General features: G+C 31.9%; 1 pseudogene; it reads left to right on the forward strand.

Annotated features, from left to right (window-relative positions):
- Positions 1 to 1,627: 1,627 nt before the first annotated feature.
- Positions 1,628 to 4,512, forward strand: LOC125198260 (putative disease resistance RPP13-like protein 3; annotated as a pseudogene).
- The last annotated feature ends 4,755 nt before the right edge of the window (positions 4,513 to 9,267 follow it).

Raw genomic sequence — 9,267 nt, forward strand, 5'->3', positions numbered from 1 at the left:
ATTTAATTAATAAAAATGAAAATTACACGTGGCAAATTGTAGACCACAAGTTTTCTAAAATCCTATGGTCTTAAATTAAATGCAGTTAGCAATTAAATGATGAGTTAGCAATTGATCACTCCACGATTTTGACAATCTTTATTTTTATCTTAAGTTATAACTTATTGCACCAAACATCTAAATAGGATAACTCACAATTATCCTTAGCTACCAAACACCAATCAAGATAAATTAACTAATCGAAACTGTGATAGCTATCATTGTTTGTATCATGTCTAATCAAAACATAACATAGCTACCAAACATTGTCTAATTGTTTATAGTTTCTATCTAATGTTTGATTAAACATTATAATTTATTTAGTATTTCATTTATTTTTAACACAAATTAGTTGCTATTGATTAATTGTTTATAGTTTCTATCTAATGTTTGATTAAATATAATAATATAATATTTATTCTTTTATTTATTTTATATACAATAAAGCGTGTACGATCGAATATTATAATTTCTAATGCTCGGATTTGGGATTTATATTGCGTGTATGATCGGATATTATGATTTCTAATGCTCAAATTTGGGATTTATATTAAAATATGATATGATGTGATTTATTTTAGTTTAAATATTTAAATCTTTTTAAAAACTAAAATGAATTCTTTGCAATATAAATATCCAAGAAAAAATCATTTCTAACAGTGAAACATTTTCAAGTAATCATATAAAAAATAATCTACTTTTATATAGTAACAGGGAATTGGAGCAATATATATATTGCCATATGTCAAAAATTTATTGGTGTGACGTGCCAAATAGGATTGTCACCCTCCCTGGTATTCCTTGAGTAGGGAATTTTTTCTCATTGTTAGTAGATAATGGGTCCCACTTCATTACAGAGAAAAAATTACAATAAATAGAAGGGGATATTTTTATGGACCAAAATGAAAAGTGTTCATATTTTTATGGGACGGAGGGAGTAACATTTTATATTTCTTAATTTTTTTTTTTTATTTAGGGTAGATCTTAAATATTTTATTTGATTGAGGTCTATACCAATTTTAGTTTTCATTATAACAACATTTTTTCGTAGAAATAATTATGTTACATTTTGAGTCACAACTTACACAAAGCATAAGATAACATATTGTTTAGAAGGGGATCATTTTTTAATTGAGTTGGGTTTTTCTTGTTTAGATAATTTCATTCTCCGGTCTTAGTATAAGTGAATCATTTCTATTTTGGTACATGAATTAGATAGTAGTGTGTAATGAATAAAATTATAAGAGTATTAAACTAAGAAAAAGAATGAAATAGAAAAAAGAAAAGGTAATGGACCTCACATTTTGTTTTGAGCACGGAATTTTAGCCACGTAGCCTTTACGTATGGCGGGTTTATAGTCTTGTTGAACTTCGCTTTCAGTTTGAAAGAATCACACACGCCGGCAAGAAAAGGCAGTTACCTTTCGTTTTCTTAGATTTAGTGAACGGTTTTTAAATTCACGTGATTATGATTTTCAATTTAAATTTCAAAATATAATAATTTTTTTTTGTAATAATAATTTATCAAACTTATACATTGGTCATTGTTATTTTTTCGCTAGGAGTCCAGTTTTTCAATTAAGCAAGCAGAAACATGGCAGAGGCAGTCATTTTATCGCTGATACAAAATCTGGAAAAATATCAAGATGACGGACAAGATGAGAGTGAAGAAATGGAAACAGTAATTGAAGACATGAGAGAGATTGTGGATATAGTGAGGGATAAGAAATATGGAGAGGGAAGAAGACTTCGGTTTTTGGTATCTGATTTGGTCTACATGGCTCAATATGCCCTCGACTTCAACAACACGGGAAGAAGTGATAAGATAGAATACATCCAAAGTTGGGTTGTAGAGATCAAAATGCGGTTGCTAAAACTGGGAGTTGATGGGCCAGAGACAGAGTCCAACTCAGAAAATGATGATGAAGATCATGTGGTGGTAGGTCTGGAAAAAGTTATAGAAATGGTGCTCCGCACATTGATTCTTCATACTAGCCAATTTCCTTCAATGGTTGTTATCAAAGGCATGTCTGGGATTGGAAAGATGACTCTGGCTAGAGAGATATACAACCATGCAGATGTCATTGCGCGATTCAAGTATCGTGCTTGGATATGTGTTTCTAATGTCTTAACTCTTAAAGAGATATTTATCAAATTACTTCTGCATCTTCATGGAGTAGATGGTGCAAGTCTTTATACATCTTCATCATTGGAGGAAATGGACAACCAAAGCCTTCTAGATATGCTTCCCCAGCACCTACAAGGATTGCCATATTTGATAGTTCTTGACGACCTGCCCAAACAAATATTTTTAGAATCTCTTTTGTGGGCTATTTACTCACAAGGTATGTATATACTAGTTAATGCTTATGATGATCATATGTCCTATTCATGATATTAATCTTGGTACGGTAACTTAGATTTCAGCATAAATAAATGAATATTACGCTAGTTCTAAATGAAGCAAATTGACAAACAAATTAATAAATTTTATTGTTAAATGATTTATTTGGAAAATTTTCTAAATATGAAATTTTGTTTATAAATTCTAAAGTCTCTAAACAGGTTTAAAAACTATTTGTTTTTTTTTTTTTTTTTTTTATAAATTAGTCATTACTTAGTGTTCAACGAATTTTTTATATCTTTAAAAATTTTACATCAAGTAATGAAGTTCTACTAGTTAAAAATTCTTTTGATTATTCATTTGTGTTTGTTCTCATGTAAGGATGTGGCGAAAGTAAATTGGTGTTCACTAGTCACATGATGCATGACTCTCTAAAACTCAAATTTGGTGTTCATAAGATGGAGCTGGAGCCTTTGGATTCTAATATGAGCTGGCAATTGTTTTATAAAACAATAAACAGTAGGAATAAATTGAGGAGTGAGCAGAAATTCCCAAAGAAGTTAGAGTACCAAGGAAAACTAATGTTGAGAAAATGTGGTGGTCTGCCGTTAGCTATTAAAGAGGTGGCAAATCAGCTTGCTCAAAAGAAAGCCTCTATTTGGAGTACTGAATAGGAACAACTTCTTGCATCCGTTGATTTAGGTTCAACATTGGAGTTATTGGAACCATATTATCAGAAATTGGATCCCAGATTGCTGCCGTGTTTCATGTTTCTGGCCTTGTTTAAGGAAAATACAACTTTGAGGGAAAATAAGTTGTCGCAGATTTGGGAAGCGGCAGGAGGATTGTATGATAGTGATTCATACATATATGGTTTACTTGATGAATCTGTTATTGATAAAGTCAACGACAAGAGCACATGGTATCGCATGAATCCAGTGCTACACCGATTATCCATTAAAAAAGCAGAGGAGGGAATAGATTTTGAGATCCTTGGAAGTACTCAATTAAACAGAAATCCAAGCCATAGTGTGATCATTTGTAGCAGAGACAATTTCAGCTACCCAACGAAACAAGACAAATATCTTATTTCTCTCTTCTTCCATGGAGGTGGTTATTTCAATGCTAGTCCATCTTATTGGAAAGGCTTTGAAAAACTTGAGATACTTGACTTGGAAGATTTTGGGTTGAAGAATTTACCTGAAGCGATCGGCACATTGATGGAACTAAGATACTTGGGATTGAGAAATAATTACATAAAAGAGCTCCCAAAATCGGTGGGGCGCTTGAAAAAGCTTGAGGTTCTTGACATAACTCAAAACTTTATGGTGCAAGTACCGGATATTATATGGGAAATGGGTAGCCTTCGCCATGTCTACATGTGTGATGTTATTTCCAATAAGCCTTTAAAGATACATGCGCTACGGGGGCTGAAGACCTTAACCTCGGTCTCATTTAATTATCTAATATGTAATGAGCTCTTAATGTGGAACATGTTGACTTCGCTGGAGAAATTGGGTGTACATGATTTGGATGGAAACACACGTGTAAGAAATCTCTTTTGGTTACTGCCCGGCTTAAAAAAATTTCGCCACCTAATCTTAAGAGGCCACCGTTTTAGAAGCATGCCTTGTTTGGATGGGTTTGGTATTGTAAAAGATCTCGAAACACTCAAATTGGATGGACACCTTGATAGGTTGCCAAATAGTTTCCCTTCCAAGCTAACTTACTTGACGTTGGCTAATAGCTGTCTTAATGAAGATCCCATGCCACTACTTGGGAAGCTACCTCACTTAGATCCCATCCCAATTGCATAATGCCTACACAGGTCAACAAACGGGTATTTGCGAATTCAGTTTTGAACATCATAAAGTCTTGTGCATCGAAAATTTGTTGAATCTGAGGAATCTACAAATTGGAAGATGTGCACTCACTCGTCTTGAGAAATTAGAAATCCGCAATTGTCCATGTCTGGAGACCATCCCGAAAGAGGTGCATTCAGTATGTGATCTGGAGTTAAAGATGGTGACAACCAAAACCATTTCAACCAAGATCAGGAATTCTTACTCAACCTCTTATATAAGGTTTGCGAATATCAATCCATAATAGTTAGCTCTAATCTTGTTGTATAGTAGTATCACGTAATTTTATAGTAGCTGCAAATGGTGTTTAGCTTGAATTGCATTTTCATGATTATATATGATGTTATCCAATTGGATTCTCCCTCCTCCATGCTTGCTAGTTTTACCTGCCTGCTTTGGGAATTAATTTGTCATGAATTGCCTTTATCCAATGAACTGTATATCATATATAAATTCGTCAAGGTAAATTGATAAATAATTCATGATTATTCATTAATCACGTCACGATAATTAAGATTGTTTATAAAGTTGAGCTTTTACAACATGGGATATATTTTTATGTAAAACACTAAAAAACGTCGATTAACGAGCATTTTTGTTGAATTTGCTGGGTAAAAAACCGGAATACCATAAATTCATACTAAGAAACACAGCCACATAGATAAATTTGTCCCAAAACAAAATAAGAAATATACTGTAGTACTCCTCGTCATCGTGTCATCATTTGTAGCAGAGACAATTTCTTCCACTCAACGAATCGAGTAATTATCTTATTTCTCTCTTCTTCCATGGAGGTGGCTATGTCAAAGCTAGTCCATCTTATTGGAAAGGCTTCGAAGAACTTAAGATACTTGACTTGGAGATTTCGAGTTGAAGATTTTACCTGAAATGATCGGCAGATTGACGAAATTAATATATTTGGGATTGAGAAATAATTACATAAAAGAGCTCCCGAGCTCGTTGGGGTGCTTGGAGAATCTAGAAGTTCTTGACATAGCTCAAAACTTTATTTTAAAAGTACCAGATAGTATACGGGAAATGGGTTGATGCAAATGAACGGTGAAACGTACGCGAATGACTGAACTGATAGATAAAAAGAACTCAAACTTATTGAGAATTAGGAGTATAAAAACTCAATATCAAATTATTATTCAAAGTCTATCTTTTAAAATCAACAATGAGGCCTTTATATAGGCAAAGGGAAATCCTAAACTTATGGAAAGAAAATAACTAAAAAGATAATAAGCAAAAGTAACTACAGGGAAAATAAGCAAAAAGAAAAACCTAATTTGTAGAAGGAAAACAATTACTCCCTCCGTCCCGGCTAAGTTGACACATTGCTTAGCCGGTACGGGGTTTTAGGAGTTATTGGTTTAAGTGTTTAATTGGAGAGAGAGAAGATGGGTGTAAGTATTAAAGTTGAGAGATAAAGAAAGATGGATATTTTAATAGGAGTGAGAAAAAGTGGTTGAATGCATTAATTGGAGAGAGAAAGTTACCAAAAAAGGAAATGTGTCATCTTAGTTGGGACAAACTAAAAAGGAAAACATGTCATCTTAAGCGGGACGGAGGGAGTAATATTTTTCATCTACTAATTCTACTTAGGGGTGGGTCGATACGATATATCGTATCGAAAACGTTGTATCGTGTATCGTATCGAAAATATCGATATGAAAGAATTTCATATCGTTATCATATCGATATTTCGATATATCGTACCGAAATTCGATATATCGTTAAATATCGATATATATCGAAAATTTTGATATATATCGATATATATCGAAAATAAAATATCGATATATATCGAAAATATCGATATATCGAATTTCGGTACGATATATATCGTATTTTCGATATAAAACGATATATCGCGACATAAGGAAATTCATATCGTTATCGTATTGAAAACTTACGATACGATACCGTATCGTATCGAAAATTACGATATATATCGAAAATTCGATAATTTTTTGATATTTTTCAATACGATACGAGCGATATATCATTTTTATCGGTATTTTTCCCCAGTCCTAATTCTACTAACTAGGAAATAAATAAAATCCAAAATATAACTTTCTTAGATGGATGTGCTGCAGCGTCTGAAAGACGTTAACCTGGGTCACATTTGATAATATGATATATGACGATCAGCTCATAGGCTTGAGAATGGTTGAGATATTGAGTGTACAAGATTTGGATGCAAACACGGCCGTGAGCAAGATCTTCGTGTCATTGTCCGACAAGAAATATTCACACAAAGAGACTCATCGATTGATGGGACGTAAAAAATTGGATAGAAATTTTGTAGCTAAGCTTAGAAGATTTTGATTGATGATCCCAATTTCCGAAACCAATAATCAAATCGGCCAGAATTGGAGGACCAATAAATGGAAATTGATCTTTTTTATTACTCCTTCCGTCCATAAAATTAATTGCACTTTCTATTTTATTTTTCCCTAAAAAATGTGCATTCCATTTTTAGAAAGTTTTATTAATTTAATAATTTAGGTCACATTATCCACTAACTTTACTTTAAGAGCATCCCCAACAGTGCTCTTGGGGAAGGACGTCGTCCATGCCTACGGCGCACCACCCTGTTGTCCGCCGTTGTGCTCTTGCCATTGGCACGGCCCTACACTGTGCGTAGAGCACGTCCGTGCCAACGGCAAGAGCACGATCAGCCGACGTGGCATGCTAATTGGCCGTTGGTTTATCATTTTTTTTATTATTTTTAAAAAGTTTTAAAAAATCTGAAAAATTCAGATTTAATAAAAAAAATATTTTCCCACTTCCTGATAAAATATATCTGTTTTTTTCACACTTTTAATTTATTTTTTCATTATTTTTACCCCAAAATTCATACTTCCATCTATAAATACTCCCATTTCAAACAAAAAAATTACACTATACCAAACAACTCTCTCAATCTCAATTTTTAGGATTTTAATTATGAAATTTTTAATTTTTAGGAATTTAATTATGTAATTTTTAATTTTTTAGTAATTTGTAATGGTATCGGGTATTTTTAATGCATTTGAATATTGTGCAAATGTTTTTATTAATTGAAGTATTTAAATTGAATAATGGAATGGTGGGACCCTTGAGCATGCTCTTGCGGAAGAACATCGATGTGGGTGTTGTGTTCTTGCGGAAGAGCAAGGAGTAAAAAATGAATAAAAGTGGGTCCAGCCACTTCCATGCTCTTGCCAAAGAGCACGGATGGGGATGCTCTACCATTCTCCTCCCCTCTCTTACTTTACCATACCATTCTCCCCCTCTCTTACTTTACCATTTTTTTCTTAATTCTCGTTTTATACCCATTGCCCCATATTTTTATGATACGGATGAAGTAATATATATGGTAATTTTTAAACAGTAGTTTACATACGTTAGGATACAATTACAGAAAAATTCAAATGTTTTTTTTAGTGAAGATGGTGAAACCGATAATATTTTTGAAATGTACAACTAAGTACTTAAAATTCTTTCTATTTCTTATTTACTAAAATTAATTTCTACATCGTAGCAGCTGGCAATATAAAAACAAATCAAACTTGTTATTAAACAAATTGCTAATTAAAGTCAACTGATTTAGAATATTATAGAAAATTATAGATCTAGAATCTCAACGTTGAACAAGCTAATTAAATCAAGGCCAAATTCATCATCATTTTTGGGGCTTATTTGTATGCTGAAGTGTGAGCCTGCCGAGGATTGAACCAGAGATAAACAGCAATACTGCAAAAAAAAAAGTATTTTCTATTAAATAAATTTAATTCATGTTACTAACAAATTATTATCAGATAGTTGATTTTGAAAATCCATTGTTCCATACAATTTTAGGATTTGTTATTATTCTGCCATATTTTCAAATTTTCTTATTTTCGAATTTGACTGTGTATATAGCTTTGTGAATTTGTAAATCCCTTTTAACTTTGTGTTATCTTGAAAGACAAGGGAGGATTGAATCGGAAAGTCAACCAAAACGATCCAAAGATAAAAAGAAAATCCATAAAGAGGTATTTTTTCCTTCTCATTTTGCTTTCACAACATTTTAATAACCCCAAATCATTTCGATGCCCAAATAAATTACGTTCTTGATCAATACATGTTGTGAATCGACGACCTGGTTATTTCGCAATATATGTTTACTTCCAAGATTCAAATTTTATCTTTATATTATGGTACTCAATTTCTTTGAAAGTTAATTTTTCTTATAAATGTTTATTTTGACTGATTATTTTTCACAAATATATTTTCTTATGGCTATTTGTCTCTCTTTAACTAAGTTTAATTGATACTATAGTATTTCTTTCTTTCCATCTTAGTTGATGCATTTCTTTTCTGCACGGAGATTATTAAAAAATATTTATTACTATATTAAGTGAAAATATTAATAAAGGAAGAGAGAACAAAGTATTATACAAAAGAATAAAATAAGAAAATATAGAGAATGTGTTAATTATTACTCCTATTATATATTGAAATGGAAATGACTCAATTATGGTGGAACGTCCCAAAATATAGAAAAATTATTCAACTATGGTGAGACGGAGGAAGTATCTTTTTCTAATTTTAAAACTATTACAAGTTATTAGATAGAATTGTTTTATTATTTAATTATAATGATTTCATTGGTGGAATGAAGATGAATAATTTGATCTAGTATTGTTGCATATCAATTTTACCTTCAAATTAAATCCAGCGTGAATATGTTATTTCTACAGGAGCACCAAAACCTATTCATAAAGCTTTCAATATAACTATGAATGATACATAAAATAAAGAATCATTTAAAATATACTCCCTTCGTCCGCCACTAAATGTCCTATTTTCCCTTTGTCATTCATCCACCAATAAATATCCCATTTCATTTTTACTATATTTGGTAATTAGCCCATAAATTCCACTTACTCATTGCACTCACATTTTATTATAAAACCAATATAGAAAAGTAGGTATTAACATTTTGTAACGGTGCAAATCATAGTTTGAAGTTTGTACAATATAAGAAATCCA

The sequence above is a fragment of the Salvia hispanica genome, chromosome 2, assembly GCF_029641045.1.
Source record: "Salvia hispanica isolate PSC_SH4W2 chromosome 2, Shi_PSC_v1, whole genome shotgun sequence".
NCBI lineage: Eukaryota > Viridiplantae > Streptophyta > Magnoliopsida > Lamiales > Lamiaceae > Salvia > Salvia hispanica.